This window comes from Rhinoderma darwinii, unplaced genomic scaffold (assembly GCF_050947455.1).
Source record: "Rhinoderma darwinii isolate aRhiDar2 unplaced genomic scaffold, aRhiDar2.hap1 Scaffold_3401, whole genome shotgun sequence".
NCBI lineage: Eukaryota > Metazoa > Chordata > Amphibia > Anura > Rhinodermatidae > Rhinoderma > Rhinoderma darwinii.
The window spans coordinates 148,312-163,759 of NW_027463431.1; the positions used below are offsets into that span (position 1 = coordinate 148,312).

Genomic DNA, 15,448 nt, shown 5'->3' on the forward strand with positions numbered 1-15,448 from the left:
ACCACAATGCAGTGCTGAAAGAGGAGGAATCTACATAAAAACGCCTTCCTGGCAACGCCCAAATGCCCTCCTGCCATGCAGATAAACACTGGCAGCGGCAGCAAGTGCATGCCCACAGCCACCCCTTGTTCCTTCACACCTTGTATCAGCTGTAATCCAGTCCAGTCCAGTCCAGTGCTGCCTGCTGAGCAGCACTGACCAACACTGCCTGGGCCCAGGCTTTTATCTATCTCTGAGGCAGGCCCCATTATGATGTCAGAAAGCTGGCTCTGGAATCCTGAGGGCTCCACTATGACACGTGCAAAGTTCCGTCTGAACTTTATATAAGACGGTGCGGCTCAGTCAGTCACTCAGTGTTGCCTGAGAGGGCAACACTGCAACAGCCGGCCGCCAGGCTGTCTTTTTTTTGCACATTTATTTGCCTCCAGGAGGCCACAAGAGGGAGACAAGGGACTGCAAAATGGAAAATAGGCATCCACCAACTTTACAGACAACTTCTCTTTGCTCCTACAACCTCCATCCTTGCACAGTTTGTTATTCTTCCAGGTAACATAGTAACAAATCCAAATTGCTGCTCTCTTTGTAGGCAAGCAAGGGTTTGTTGCAACTGCAATTCTTACTTCTTCTTGGAAATGTAGGGACGACAGTACATTCCATCACATCCATCTAGTGTACACAGGTAGGTCCATTGTGGCGGGCGGGCTGCTTTAATGGCTGTTTGCTGTTCCCCCTACTCCACTCCACTATTTGACTGTGGTGCTGCATCAATCAATCAGTGGCTGGCTCAGGTGCAGCTCTTTAACCTACCTAAAAGGGAGGGCGGAGAGAAGACAAGGAAGGTGAATGAGCTGTTCCAATGTGAAATGCCGGAAACACAGAAACACAGAAGACACACACACACACACACACACACACACACACACACACACAAGAGGTGGCAATGTATTAATTAATTGCATTTAATAAATGAGCTCATTATCACACATGACTGTACAAATGCATTGTCCAACAGGTGTTGAAATAATGGGATTAAAAGGGGAGATCCCATCAGAAAGACAAAAACAATAGCAAACACAAATAGCACTTTTGGAATCTGATTTTAGTCAACACATAAGGGAAGGGTGCACCGGTCCTGGAAATACTGCAATACCAGGTCAATGCGTGGAGTGGACAGAGCAAGCTCTATTTCCATCTCCCTGTTCTAAAAATCCATTTAATATATGGTCCCCAGATAGGGGACGTATCAGATATTAAACTGATAAGAACAGATACTACACTTGATCTTAGCCAAAAGGCCGAGAAGCGATAACCCGAGCGGCCCTTGCCTTGCCCGAGCCTGTCCCATACTGCTGTTCACCCCTTGCAGCGATTGATTCAGCCTACTCCTAGGCAATTCCATGGGGCCCTGCAGGCTCACACACATTTACAGCTACTAAGCGGGAGGGAGGTGAATAAAGGCCGGAGAGGAAGCTACACAGGATTTGCTTCTTTTGCTTGCACCACAATGCAGTGCTGAAAGAGGAGGAATCTACATAAAAACGCCTTCCTGGCAACGCCCAAATGCCCTCCTGCCATGCAGATAAACACTGGCAGCGGCAGCAAGTGCATGCCCACAGCCACCCCTTGTTCCTTCACACCTTGTATCAGCTGTAATCCAGTCCAGTCCAGTCCAGTGCTGCCTGCTGAGCAGCACTGACCAACACTGCCTGGGCCCAGGCTTTTATCTATCTCTGAGGCAGGCCCCATTATGATGTCAGAAAGCTGGCTCTGGAATCCTGAGGGCTCCACTATGACACGTGCAAAGTTCCGTCTGAACTTTATATAAGACGGTGCGGCTCAGTCAGTCACTCAGTGTTGCCTGAGAGGGCAACACTGCAACAGCCGGCCGCCAGGCTGTCTTTTTTTTGCACATTTATTTGCCTCCAGGAGGCCACAAGAGGGAGACAAGGGACTGCAAAATGGAAAATAGGCATCCACCAACTTTACAGACAACTTCTCTTTGCTCCTACAACCTCCATCCTTGCACAGTTTGTTATTCTTCCAGGTAACATAGTAACAAATCCAAATTGCTGCTCTCTTTGTAGGCAAGCAAGGGTTTGTGCAACTGCAATTCTTACTTCTTCTTGGAAATGTAGGGACGACAGTACATTCCATCACATCCATCTAGTGTACACAGGTAGGTCCATTGTGGCGGGCGGGCTGCTTTAATGGCTGTTTGCTGTTCCCCCTACTCCACTCCACTATTTGACTGTGGTGCTGCATCAATCAATCAGTGGCTGGCTCAGGTGCAGCTCTTTAACCTACCTAAAAGGGAGGGCGGAGAGAAGACAAGGAAGGTGAATGAGCTGTTCCAATGTGAAATGCCGGAAACACAGAAACACAGAAGACACACACACACACACACACACACACACACACACACAACAAGAGGTGGCAATGTATTAATTAATTGCATTTAATAAATGAGCTCATTATCACACATGACTGTACAAATGCATTGTCCAACAGGTGTTGAAATAATGGGATTAAAAGGGGAGATCCCATCAGAAAGACAAAAACAATAGCAAACACAAATAGCACTTTTGGAATCTGATTTTAGTCAACACATAAGGGAAGGGTGCACCGGTCCTGGAAATACTGCAATACCAGGTCAATGCGTGGAGTGGACAGAGCAAGCTCTATTTCCATCTCCCTGTTCTAAAAATCCATTTAATATATGGTCCCCAGATAGGGGACGTATCAGATATTAAACTGATAAGAACAGATACTACACTTGATCTTAGCCAAAAGGCCGAGAAGCGATAACCCGAGCGGCCCTTGCCTTGCCCGAGCCTGTCCCATACTGCTGTTCACCCCTTGCAGCGATTGATTCAGCCTACTCCTAGGCAATTCCATGGGGCCCTGCAGGCTCACACACATTTACAGCTACTAAGCGGGAGGGAGGTGAATAAAGGCCGGAGAGGAAGCTACACAGGATTTGCTTCTTTTGCTTGCACCACAATGCAGTGCTGAAAGAGGAGGAATCTACATAAAAACGCCTTCCTGGCAACGCCCAAATGCCCTCCTGCCATGCAGATAAACACTGGCAGCGGCAGCAAGTGCATGCCCACAGCCACCCCTTGTTCCTTCACACCTTGTATCAGCTGTAATCCAGTCCAGTCCAGTCCAGTGCTGCCTGCTGAGCAGCACTGACCAACACTGCCTGGGCCCAGGCTTTTATCTATCTCTGAGGCAGGCCCCATTATGATGTCAGAAAGCTGGCTCTGGAATCCTGAGGGCTCCACTATGACACGTGCAAAGTTCCGTCTGAACTTTATATAAGACGGTGCGGCTCAGTCAGTCACTCAGTGTTGCCTGAGAGGGCAACACTGCAACAGCCGGCCGCCAGGCTGTCTTTTTTTTGCACATTTATTTGCCTCCAGGAGGCCACAAGAGGGAGACAAGGGACTGCAAAATGGAAAATAGGCATCCACCAACTTTACAGACAACTTCTCTTTGCTCCTACAACCTCCATCCTTGCACAGTTTGTTATTCTTCCAGGTAACATAGTAACAAATCCAAATTGCTGCTCTCTTTGTAGGCAAGCAAGGGTTTGTTGCAACTGCAATTCTTACTTCTTCTTGGAAATGTAGGGACGACAGTACATTCCATCACATCCATCTAGTGTACACAGGTAGGTCCATTGTGGCGGGCGGGCTGCTTTAATGGCTGTTTGCTGTTCCCCCTACTCCACTCCACTATTTGACTGTGGTGCTGCATCAATCAATCAGTGGCTGGCTCAGGTGCAGCTCTTTAACCTACCTAAAAGGGAGGGCGGAGAGAAGACAAGGAAGGTGAATGAGCTGTTCCAATGTGAAATGCCGGAAACACAGAAACACAGAAGACACACACACACACACACACACACACACACACACACAACAAGAGGTGGCAATGTATTAATTAATTGCATTTAATAAATGAGCTCATTATCACACATGACTGTACAAATGCATTGTCCAACAGGTGTTGAAATAATGGGATTAAAAGGGGAGATCCCATCAGAAAGACAAAAACAATAGCAAACACAAATAGCACTTTTGGAATCTGATTTTAGTCAACACATAAGGGAAGGGTGCACCGGTCCTGGAAATACTGCAATACCAGGTCAATGCGTGGAGTGGACAGAGCAAGCTCTATTTCCATCTCCCTGTTCTAAAAATCCATTTAATATATGGTCCCCAGATAGGGGACGTATCAGATATTAAACTGATAAGAACAGATACTACACTTGATCTTAGCCAAAAGGCCGAGAAGCGATAACCCGAGCGGCCCTTGCCTTGCCCGAGCCTGTCCCATACTGCTGTTCACCCCTTGCAGCGATTGATTCAGCCTACTCCTAGGCAATTCCATGGGGCCCTGCAGGCTCACACACATTTACAGCTACTAAGCGGGAGGGAGGTGAATAAAGGCCGGAGAGGAAGCTACACAGGATTTGCTTCTTTTGCTTGCACCACAATGCAGTGCTGAAAGAGGAGGAATCTACATAAAAACGCCTTCCTGGCAACGCCCAAATGCCCTCCTGCCATGCAGATAAACACTGGCAGCGGCAGCAAGTGCATGCCCACAGCCACCCCTTGTTCCTTCACACCTTGTATCAGCTGTAATCCAGTCCAGTCCAGTCCAGTGCTGCCTGCTGAGCAGCACTGACCAACACTGCCTGGGCCCAGGCTTTTATCTATCTCTGAGGCAGGCCCCATTATGATGTCAGAAAGCTGGCTCTGGAATCCTGAGGGCTCCACTATGACACGTGCAAAGTTCCGTCTGAACTTTATATAAGACGGTGCGGCTCAGTCAGTCACTCAGTGTTGCCTGAGAGGGCAACACTGCAACAGCCGGCCGCCAGGCTGTCTTTTTTTTGCACATTTATTTGCCTCCAGGAGGCCACAAGAGGGAGACAAGGGACTGCAAAATGGAAAATAGGCATCCACCAACTTTACAGACAACTTCTCTTTGCTCCTACAACCTCCATCCTTGCACAGTTTGTTATTCTTCCAGGTAACATAGTAACAAATCCAAATTGCTGCTCTCTTTGTAGGCAAGCAAGGGTTTGTTGCAACTGCAATTCTTACTTCTTCTTGGAAATGTAGGGACGACAGTACATTCCATCACATCCATCTAGTGTACACAGGTAGGTCCATTGTGGCGGGCGGGCTGCTTTAATGGCTGTTTGCTGTTCCCCCTACTCCACTCCACTATTTGACTGTGGTGCTGCATCAATCAATCAGTGGCTGGCTCAGGTGCAGCTCTTTAACCTACCTAAAAGGGAGGGCGGAGAGAAGACAAGGAAGGTGAATGAGCTGTTCCAATGTGAAATGCCGGAAACACAGAAACACAGAAGACACACACACACACACACACACACACACACACACACAACAAGAGGTGGCAATGTATTAATTAATTGCATTTAATAAATGAGCTCATTATCACACATGACTGTACAAATGCATTGTCCAACAGGTGTTGAAATAATGGGATTAAAAGGGGAGATCCCATCAGAAAGACAAAAACAATAGCAAACACAAATAGCACTTTTGGAATCTGATTTTAGTCAACACATAAGGGAAGGGTGCACCGGTCCTGGAAATACTGCAATACCAGGTCAATGCGTGGAGTGGACAGAGCAAGCTCTATTTCCATCTCCCTGTTCTAAAAATCCATTTAATATATGGTCCCCAGATAGGGGACGTATCAGATATTAAACTGATAAGAACAGATACTACACTTGATCTTAGCCAAAAGGCCGAGAAGCGATAACCCGAGCGGCCCTTGCCTTGCCCGAGCCTGTCCCATACTGCTGTTCACCCCTTGCAGCGATTGATTCAGCCTACTCCTAGGCAATTCCATGGGGCCCTGCAGGCTCACACACATTTACAGCTACTAAGCGGGAGGGAGGTGAATAAAGGCCGGAGAGGAAGCTACACAGGATTTGCTTCTTTTGCTTGCACCACAATGCAGTGCTGAAAGAGGAGGAATCTACATAAAAACGCCTTCCTGGCAACGCCCAAATGCCCTCCTGCCATGCAGATAAACACTGGCAGCGGCAGCAAGTGCATGCCCACAGCCACCCCTTGTTCCTTCACACCTTGTATCAGCTGTAATCCAGTCCAGTCCAGTCCAGTGCTGCCTGCTGAGCAGCACTGACCAACACTGCCTGGGCCCAGGCTTTTATCTATCTCTGAGGCAGGCCCCATTATGATGTCAGAAAGCTGGCTCTGGAATCCTGAGGGCTCCACTATGACACGTGCAAAGTTCCGTCTGAACTTTATATAAGACGGTGCGGCTCAGTCAGTCACTCAGTGTTGCCTGAGAGGGCAACACTGCAACAGCCGGCCGCCAGGCTGTCTTTTTTTTGCACATTTATTTGCCTCCAGGAGGCCACAAGAGGGAGACAAGGGACTGCAAAATGGAAAATAGGCATCCACCAACTTTACAGACAACTTCTCTTTGCTCCTACAACCTCCATCCTTGCACAGTTTGTTATTCTTCCAGGTAACATAGTAACAAATCCAAATTGCTGCTCTCTTTGTAGGCAAGCAAGGGTTTGTTGCAACTGCAATTCTTACTTCTTCTTGGAAATGTAGGGACGACAGTACATTCCATCACATCCATCTAGTGTACACAGGTAGGTCCATTGTGGCGGGCGGGCTGCTTTAATGGCTGTTTGCTGTTCCCCCTACTCCACTCCACTATTTGACTGTGGTGCTGCATCAATCAATCAGTGGCTGGCTCAGGTGCAGCTCTTTAACCTACCTAAAAGGGAGGGCGGAGAGAAGACAAGGAAGGTGAATGAGCTGTTCCAATGTGAAATGCCGGAAACACAGAAACACAGAAGACACACACACACACACACACACACACACACACACACAACAAGAGGTGGCAATGTATTAATTAATTGCATTTAATAAATGAGCTCATTATCACACATGACTGTACAAATGCATTGTCCAACAGGTGTTGAAATAATGGGATTAAAAGGGGAGATCCCATCAGAAAGACAAAAACAATAGCAAACACAAATAGCACTTTTGGAATCTGATTTTAGTCAACACATAAGGGAAGGGTGCACCGGTCCTGGAAATACTGCAATACCAGGTCAATGCGTGGAGTGGACAGAGCAAGCTCTATTTCCATCTCCCTGTTCTAAAAATCCATTTAATATATGGTCCCCAGATAGGGGACGTATCAGATATTAAACTGATAAGAACAGATACTACACTTGATCTTAGCCAAAAGGCCGAGAAGCGATAACCCGAGCGGCCCTTGCCTTGCCCGAGCCTGTCCCATACTGCTGTTCACCCCTTGCAGCGATTGATTCAGCCTACTCCTAGGCAATTCCATGGGGCCCTGCAGGCTCACACACATTTACAGCTACTAAGCGGGAGGGAGGTGAATAAAGGCCGGAGAGGAAGCTACACAGGATTTGCTTCTTTTGCTTGCACCACAATGCAGTGCTGAAAGAGGAGGAATCTACATAAAAACGCCTTCCTGGCAACGCCCAAATGCCCTCCTGCCATGCAGATAAACACTGGCAGCGGCAGCAAGTGCATGCCCACAGCCACCCCTTGTTCCTTCACACCTTGTATCAGCTGTAATCCAGTCCAGTCCAGTCCAGTGCTGCCTGCTGAGCAGCACTGACCAACACTGCCTGGGCCCAGGCTTTTATCTATCTCTGAGGCAGGCCCCATTATGATGTCAGAAAGCTGGCTCTGGAATCCTGAGGGCTCCACTATGACACGTGCAAAGTTCCGTCTGAACTTTATATAAGACGGTGCGGCTCAGTCAGTCACTCAGTGTTGCCTGAGAGGGCAACACTGCAACAGCCGGCCGCCAGGCTGTCTTTTTTTTGCACATTTATTTGCCTCCAGGAGGCCACAAGAGGGAGACAAGGGACTGCAAAATGGAAAATAGGCATCCACCAACTTTACAGACAACTTCTCTTTGCTCCTACAACCTCCATCCTTGCACAGTTTGTTATTCTTCCAGGTAACATAGTAACAAATCCAAATTGCTGCTCTCTTTGTAGGCAAGCAAGGGTTTGTTGCAACTGCAATTCTTACTTCTTCTTGGAAATGTAGGGACGACAGTACATTCCATCACATCCATCTAGTGTACACAGGTAGGTCCATTGTGGCGGGCGGGCTGCTTTAATGGCTGTTTGCTGTTCCCCCTACTCCACTCCACTATTTGACTGTGGTGCTGCATCAATCAATCAGTGGCTGGCTCAGGTGCAGCTCTTTAACCTACCTAAAAGGGAGGGCGGAGAGAAGACAAGGAAGGTGAATGAGCTGTTCCAATGTGAAATGCCGGAAACACAGAAACACAGAAGACACACACACACACACACACACACACACACACACACAACAAGAGGTGGCAATGTATTAATTAATTGCATTTAATAAATGAGCTCATTATCACACATGACTGTACAAATGCATTGTCCAACAGGTGTTGAAATAATGGGATTAAAAGGGGAGATCCCATCAGAAAGACAAAAACAATAGCAAACACAAATAGCACTTTTGGAATCTGATTTTAGTCAACACATAAGGGAAGGGTGCACCGGTCCTGGAAATACTGCAATACCAGGTCAATGCGTGGAGTGGACAGAGCAAGCTCTATTTCCATCTCCCTGTTCTAAAAATCCATTTAATATATGGTCCCCAGATAGGGGACGTATCAGATATTAAACTGATAAGAACAGATACTACACTTGATCTTAGCCAAAAGGCCGAGAAGCGATAACCCGAGCGGCCCTTGCCTTGCCCGAGCCTGTCCCATACTGCTGTTCACCCCTTGCAGCGATTGATTCAGCCTACTCCTAGGCAATTCCATGGGGCCCTGCAGGCTCACACACATTTACAGCTACTAAGCGGGAGGGAGGTGAATAAAGGCCGGAGAGGAAGCTACACAGGATTTGCTTCTTTTGCTTGCACCACAATGCAGTGCTGAAAGAGGAGGAATCTACATAAAAACGCCTTCCTGGCAACGCCCAAATGCCCTCCTGCCATGCAGATAAACACTGGCAGCGGCAGCAAGTGCATGCCCACAGCCACCCCTTGTTCCTTCACACCTTGTATCAGCTGTAATCCAGTCCAGTCCAGTCCAGTGCTGCCTGCTGAGCAGCACTGACCAACACTGCCTGGGCCCAGGCTTTTATCTATCTCTGAGGCAGGCCCCATTATGATGTCAGAAAGCTGGCTCTGGAATCCTGAGGGCTCCACTATGACACGTGCAAAGTTCCGTCTGAACTTTATATAAGACGGTGCGGCTCAGTCAGTCACTCAGTGTTGCCTGAGAGGGCAACACTGCAACAGCCGGCCGCCAGGCTGTCTTTTTTTTGCACATTTATTTGCCTCCAGGAGGCCACAAGAGGGAGACAAGGGACTGCAAAATGGAAAATAGGCATCCACCAACTTTACAGACAACTTCTCTTTGCTCCTACAACCTCCATCCTTGCACAGTTTGTTATTCTTCCAGGTAACATAGTAACAAATCCAAATTGCTGCTCTCTTTGTAGGCAAGCAAGGGTTTGTTGCAACTGCAATTCTTACTTCTTCTTGGAAATGTAGGGACGACAGTACATTCCATCACATCCATCTAGTGTACACAGGTAGGTCCATTGTGGCGGGCGGGCTGCTTTAATGGCTGTTTGCTGTTCCCCCTACTCCACTCCACTATTTGACTGTGGTGCTGCATCAATCAATCAGTGGCTGGCTCAGGTGCAGCTCTTTAACCTACCTAAAAGGGAGGGCGGAGAGAAGACAAGGAAGGTGAATGAGCTGTTCCAATGTGAAATGCCGGAAACACAGAAACACAGAAGACACACACACACACACACACACACACACACACACAACAAGAGGTGGCAATGTATTAATTAATTGCATTTAATAAATGAGCTCATTATCACACATGACTGTACAAATGCATTGTCCAACAGGTGTTGAAATAATGGGATTAAAAGGGGAGATCCCATCAGAAAGACAAAAACAATAGCAAACACAAATAGCACTTTTGGAATCTGATTTTAGTCAACACATAAGGGAAGGGTGCACCGGTCCTGGAAATACTGCAATACCAGGTCAATGCGTGGAGTGGACAGAGCAAGCTCTATTTCCATCTCCCTGTTCTAAAAATCCATTTAATATATGGTCCCCAGATAGGGGACGTATCAGATATTAAACTGATAAGAACAGATACTACACTTGATCTTAGCCAAAAGGCCGAGAAGCGATAACCCGAGCGGCCCTTGCCTTGCCCGAGCCTGTCCCATACTGCTGTTCACCCCTTGCAGCGATTGATTCAGCCTACTCCTAGGCAATTCCATGGGGCCCTGCAGGCTCACACACATTTACAGCTACTAAGCGGGAGGGAGGTGAATAAAGGCCGGAGAGGAAGCTACACAGGATTTGCTTCTTTTGCTTGCACCACAATGCAGTGCTGAAAGAGGAGGAATCTACATAAAAACGCCTTCCTGGCAACGCCCAAATGCCCTCCTGCCATGCAGATAAACACTGGCAGCGGCAGCAAGTGCATGCCCACAGCCACCCCTTGTTCCTTCACACCTTGTATCAGCTGTAATCCAGTCCAGTCCAGTCCAGTGCTGCCTGCTGAGCAGCACTGACCAACACTGCCTGGGCCCAGGCTTTTATCTATCTCTGAGGCAGGCCCCATTATGATGTCAGAAAGCTGGCTCTGGAATCCTGAGGGCTCCACTATGACACGTGCAAAGTTCCGTCTGAACTTTATATAAGACGGTGCGGCTCAGTCAGTCACTCAGTGTTGCCTGAGAGGGCAACACTGCAACAGCCGGCCGCCAGGCTGTCTTTTTTTTGCACATTTATTTGCCTCCAGGAGGCCACAAGAGGGAGACAAGGGACTGCAAAATGGAAAATAGGCATCCACCAACTTTACAGACAACTTCTCTTTGCTCCTACAACCTCCATCCTTGCACAGTTTGTTATTCTTCCAGGTAACATAGTAACAAATCCAAATTGCTGCTCTCTTTGTAGGCAAGCAAGGGTTTGTTGCAACTGCAATTCTTACTTCTTCTTGGAAATGTAGGGACGACAGTACATTCCATCACATCCATCTAGTGTACACAGGTAGGTCCATTGTGGCGGGCGGGCTGCTTTAATGGCTGTTTGCTGTTCCCCCTACTCCACTCCACTATTTGACTGTGGTGCTGCATCAATCAATCAGTGGCTGGCTCAGGTGCAGCTCTTTAACCTACCTAAAAGGGAGGGCGGAGAGAAGACAAGGAAGGTGAATGAGCTGTTCCAATGTGAAATGCCGGAAACACAGAAACACAGAAGACACACACACACACACACACACACACACACACACACACACACACACACACACACACACACACACACACACACACAACAAGAGGTGGCAATGTATTAATTAATTGCATTTAATAAATGAGCTCATTATCACACATGACTGTACAAATGCATTGTCCAACAGGTGTTGAAATAATGGGATTAAAAGGGGAGATCCCATCAGAAAGACAAAAACAATAGCAAACACAAATAGCACTTTTGGAATCTGATTTTAGTCAACACATAAGGGAAGGGTGCACCGGTCCTGGAAATACTGCAATACCAGGTCAATGCGTGGAGTGGACAGAGCAAGCTCTATTTCCATCTCCCTGTTCTAAAAATCCATTTAATATATGGTCCCCAGATAGGGGACGTATCAGATATTAAACTGATAAGAACAGATACTACACTTGATCTTAGCCAAAAGGCCGAGAAGCGATAACCCGAGCGGCCCTTGCCTTGCCCGAGCCTGTCCCATACTGCTGTTCACCCCTTGCAGCGATTGATTCAGCCTACTCCTAGGCAATTCCATGGGGCCCTGCAGGCTCACACACATTTACAGCTACTAAGCGGGAGGGAGGTGAATAAAGGCCGGAGAGGAAGCTACACAGGATTTGCTTCTTTTGCTTGCACCACAATGCAGTGCTGAAAGAGGAGGAATCTACATAAAAACGCCTTCCTGGCAACGCCCAAATGCCCTCCTGCCATGCAGATAAACACTGGCAGCGGCAGCAAGTGCATGCCCACAGCCACCCCTTGTTCCTTCACACCTTGTATCAGCTGTAATCCAGTCCAGTCCAGTCCAGTGCTGCCTGCTGAGCAGCACTGACCAACACTGCCTGGGCCCAGGCTTTTATCTATCTCTGAGGCAGGCCCCATTATGATGTCAGAAAGCTGGCTCTGGAATCCTGAGGGCTCCACTATGACACGTGCAAAGTTCCGTCTGAACTTTATATAAGACGGTGCGGCTCAGTCAGTCACTCAGTGTTGCCTGAGAGGGCAACACTGCAACAGCCGGCCGCCAGGCTGTCTTTTTTTTGCACATTTATTTGCCTCCAGGAGGCCACAAGAGGGAGACAAGGGACTGCAAAATGGAAAATAGGCATCCACCAACTTTACAGACAACTTCTCTTTGCTCCTACAACCTCCATCCTTGCACAGTTTGTTATTCTTCCAGGTAACATAGTAACAAATCCAAATTGCTGCTCTCTTTGTAGGCAAGCAAGGGTTTGTTGCAACTGCAATTCTTACTTCTTCTTGGAAATGTAGGGACGACAGTACATTCCATCACATCCATCTAGTGTACACAGGTAGGTCCATTGTGGCGGGCGGGCTGCTTTAATGGCTGTTTGCTGTTCCCCCTACTCCACTCCACTATTTGACTGTGGTGCTGCATCAATCAATCAGTGGCTGGCTCAGGTGCAGCTCTTTAACCTACCTAAAAGGGAGGGCGGAGAGAAGACAAGGAAGGTGAATGAGCTGTTCCAATGTGAAATGCCGGAAACACAGAAACACAGAAGACACACACACACACACACACACACACACACACACACACACACACACACACACACACACACACACACACACACACAACAAGAGGTGGCAATGTATTAATTAATTGCATTTAATAAATGAGCTCATTATCACACATGACTGTACAAATGCATTGTCCAACAGGTGTTGAAATAATGGGATTAAAAGGGGAGATCCCATCAGAAAGACAAAAACAATAGCAAACACAAATAGCACTTTTGGAATCTGATTTTAGTCAACACATAAGGGAAGGGTGCACCGGTCCTGGAAATACTGCAATACCAGGTCAATGCGTGGAGTGGACAGAGCAAGCTCTATTTCCATCTCCCTGTTCTAAAAATCCATTTAATATATGGTCCCCAGATAGGGGACGTATCAGATATTAAACTGATAAGAACAGATACTACACTTGATCTTAGCCAAAAGGCCGAGAAGCGATAACCCGAGCGGCCCTTGCCTTGCCCGAGCCTGTCCCATACTGCTGTTCACCCCTTGCAGCGATTGATTCAGCCTACTCCTAGGCAATTCCATGGGGCCCTGCAGGCTCACACACATTTACAGCTACTAAGCGGGAGGGAGGTGAATAAAGGCCGGAGAGGAAGCTACACAGGATTTGCTTCTTTTGCTTGCACCACAATGCAGTGCTGAAAGAGGAGGAATCTACATAAAAACGCCTTCCTGGCAACGCCCAAATGCCCTCCTGCCATGCAGATAAACACTGGCAGCGGCAGCAAGTGCATGCCCACAGCCACCCCTTGTTCCTTCACACCTTGTATCAGCTGTAATCCAGTCCAGTCCAGTCCAGTGCTGCCTGCTGAGCAGCACTGACCAACACTGCCTGGGCCCAGGCTTTTATCTATCTCTGAGGCAGGCCCCATTATGATGTCAGAAAGCTGGCTCTGGAATCCTGAGGGCTCCACTATGACACGTGCAAAGTTCCGTCTGAACTTTATATAAGACGGTGCGGCTCAGTCAGTCACTCAGTGTTGCCTGAGAGGGCAACACTGCAACAGCCGGCCGCCAGGCTGTCTTTTTTTTGCACATTTATTTGCCTCCAGGAGGCCACAAGAGGGAGACAAGGGACTGCAAAATGGAAAATAGGCATCCACCAACTTTACAGACAACTTCTCTTTGCTCCTACAACCTCCATCCTTGCACAGTTTGTTATTCTTCCAGGTAACATAGTAACAAATCCAAATTGCTGCTCTCTTTGTAGGCAAGCAAGGGTTTGTTGCAACTGCAATTCTTACTTCTTCTTGGAAATGTAGGGACGACAGTACATTCCATCACATCCATCTAGTGTACACAGGTAGGTCCATTGTGGCGGGCGGGCTGCTTTAATGGCTGTTTGCTGTTCCCCCTACTCCACTCCACTATTTGACTGTGGTGCTGCATCAATCAATCAGTGGCTGGCTCAGGTGCAGCTCTTTAACCTACCTAAAAGGGAGGGCGGAGAGAAGACAAGGAAGGTGAATGAGCTGTTCCAATGTGAAATGCCGGAAACACAGAAACACAGAAGACACACACACACACACACACACACACACACACACACACACACACACACACACACACACACACACACACACACACAACAAGAGGTGGCAATGTATTAATTAATTGCATTTAATAAATGAGCTCATTATCACACATGACTGTACAAATGCATTGTCCAACAGGTGTTGAAATAATGGGATTAAAAGGGGAGATCCCATCAGAAAGACAAAAACAATAGCAAACACAAATAGCACTTTTGGAATCTGATTTTAGTCAACACATAAGGGAAGGGTGCACCGGTCCTGGAAATACTGCAATACCAGGTCAATGCGTGGAGTGGACAGAGCAAGCTCTATTTCCATCTCCCTGTTCTAAAAATCCATTTAATATATGGTCCCCAGATAGGGGACGTATCAGATATTAAACTGATAAGAACAGATACTACACTTGATCTTAGCCAAAAGGCCGAGAAGCGATAACCCGAGCGGCCCTTGCCTTGCCCGAGCCTGTCCCATACTGCTGTTCACCCCTTGCAGCGATTGATTCAGCCTACTCCTAGGCAATTCCATGGGGCCCTGCAGGCTCACACACATTTACAGCTACTAAGCGGGAGGGAGGTGAATAAAGGCCGGAGAGGAAGCTACACAGGATTTGCTTCTTTTGCTTGCACCACAATGCAGTGCTGAAAGAGGAGGAATCTACATAAAAACGCCTTCCTGGCAACGCCCAAATGCCCTCCTGCCATGCAGATAAACACTGGCAGCGGCAGCAAGTGCATGCCCACAGCCACCCCTTGTTCCTTCACACCTTGTATCAGCTGTAATCCAGTCCAGTCCAGTCCAGTGCTGCCTGCTGAGCAGCACTGACCAACACTGCCTGGGCCCAGGCTTTTATCTATCTCTGAGGCAGGCCCCATTATGATGTCAGAAAGCTGGCTCTGGAATCCTGAGGGCTCCACTATGACACGTGCAAAGTTCCGTCTGAACTTTATATAAGACGGTGCGGCTCAGTCAGTCACTCAGTGTTGCCTGAGA

At 47.8% G+C, this 15,448-nt stretch overlaps 10 non-coding genes across 10 annotated transcripts; all 10 read right to left on the reverse strand.

Annotated features, from left to right (window-relative positions):
- Window positions 1-1,116: 1,116 nt before the first annotated feature.
- Window positions 1,117-1,307, reverse strand: LOC142705768 (U2 spliceosomal RNA). The gene has a single exon (XR_012868285.1). It is a non-coding gene; the product is annotated as a U2 spliceosomal RNA (small nuclear RNA).
- A 1,305-nt stretch (window positions 1,308-2,612) lies between these two features.
- On the reverse strand, window positions 2,613-2,803 carry LOC142705769 (U2 spliceosomal RNA). Its single transcript, XR_012868286.1, has one exon. It is a non-coding gene; the product is annotated as a U2 spliceosomal RNA (small nuclear RNA).
- Window positions 2,804-4,109: 1,306 nt separating this feature from the next.
- Window positions 4,110-4,300, reverse strand: LOC142705770 (U2 spliceosomal RNA). The gene has a single exon (XR_012868287.1). It is a non-coding gene; the product is annotated as a U2 spliceosomal RNA (small nuclear RNA).
- A 1,306-nt stretch (window positions 4,301-5,606) lies between these two features.
- On the reverse strand, window positions 5,607-5,797 carry LOC142705771 (U2 spliceosomal RNA). The gene has a single exon (XR_012868288.1). It is a non-coding gene; the product is annotated as a U2 spliceosomal RNA (small nuclear RNA).
- Window positions 5,798-7,103: 1,306 nt separating this feature from the next.
- On the reverse strand, window positions 7,104-7,294 carry LOC142705772 (U2 spliceosomal RNA). Its single transcript, XR_012868289.1, has one exon. It is a non-coding gene; the product is annotated as a U2 spliceosomal RNA (small nuclear RNA).
- Window positions 7,295-8,600: 1,306 nt separating this feature from the next.
- Window positions 8,601-8,791, reverse strand: LOC142705774 (U2 spliceosomal RNA). The gene has a single exon (XR_012868291.1). It is a non-coding gene; the product is annotated as a U2 spliceosomal RNA (small nuclear RNA).
- Window positions 8,792-10,095: 1,304 nt separating this feature from the next.
- Window positions 10,096-10,286, reverse strand: LOC142705776 (U2 spliceosomal RNA). The gene has a single exon (XR_012868292.1). It is a non-coding gene; the product is annotated as a U2 spliceosomal RNA (small nuclear RNA).
- Window positions 10,287-11,630: 1,344 nt separating this feature from the next.
- On the reverse strand, window positions 11,631-11,821 carry LOC142705777 (U2 spliceosomal RNA). The gene has a single exon (XR_012868293.1). It is a non-coding gene; the product is annotated as a U2 spliceosomal RNA (small nuclear RNA).
- Window positions 11,822-13,165: 1,344 nt separating this feature from the next.
- LOC142705778 (U2 spliceosomal RNA) lies at window positions 13,166-13,356 on the reverse strand. Its single transcript, XR_012868294.1, has one exon. It is a non-coding gene; the product is annotated as a U2 spliceosomal RNA (small nuclear RNA).
- Window positions 13,357-14,700: 1,344 nt separating this feature from the next.
- Window positions 14,701-14,891, reverse strand: LOC142705779 (U2 spliceosomal RNA). Its single transcript, XR_012868295.1, has one exon. It is a non-coding gene; the product is annotated as a U2 spliceosomal RNA (small nuclear RNA).
- Window positions 14,892-15,448: the final 557 nt, after the last annotated feature.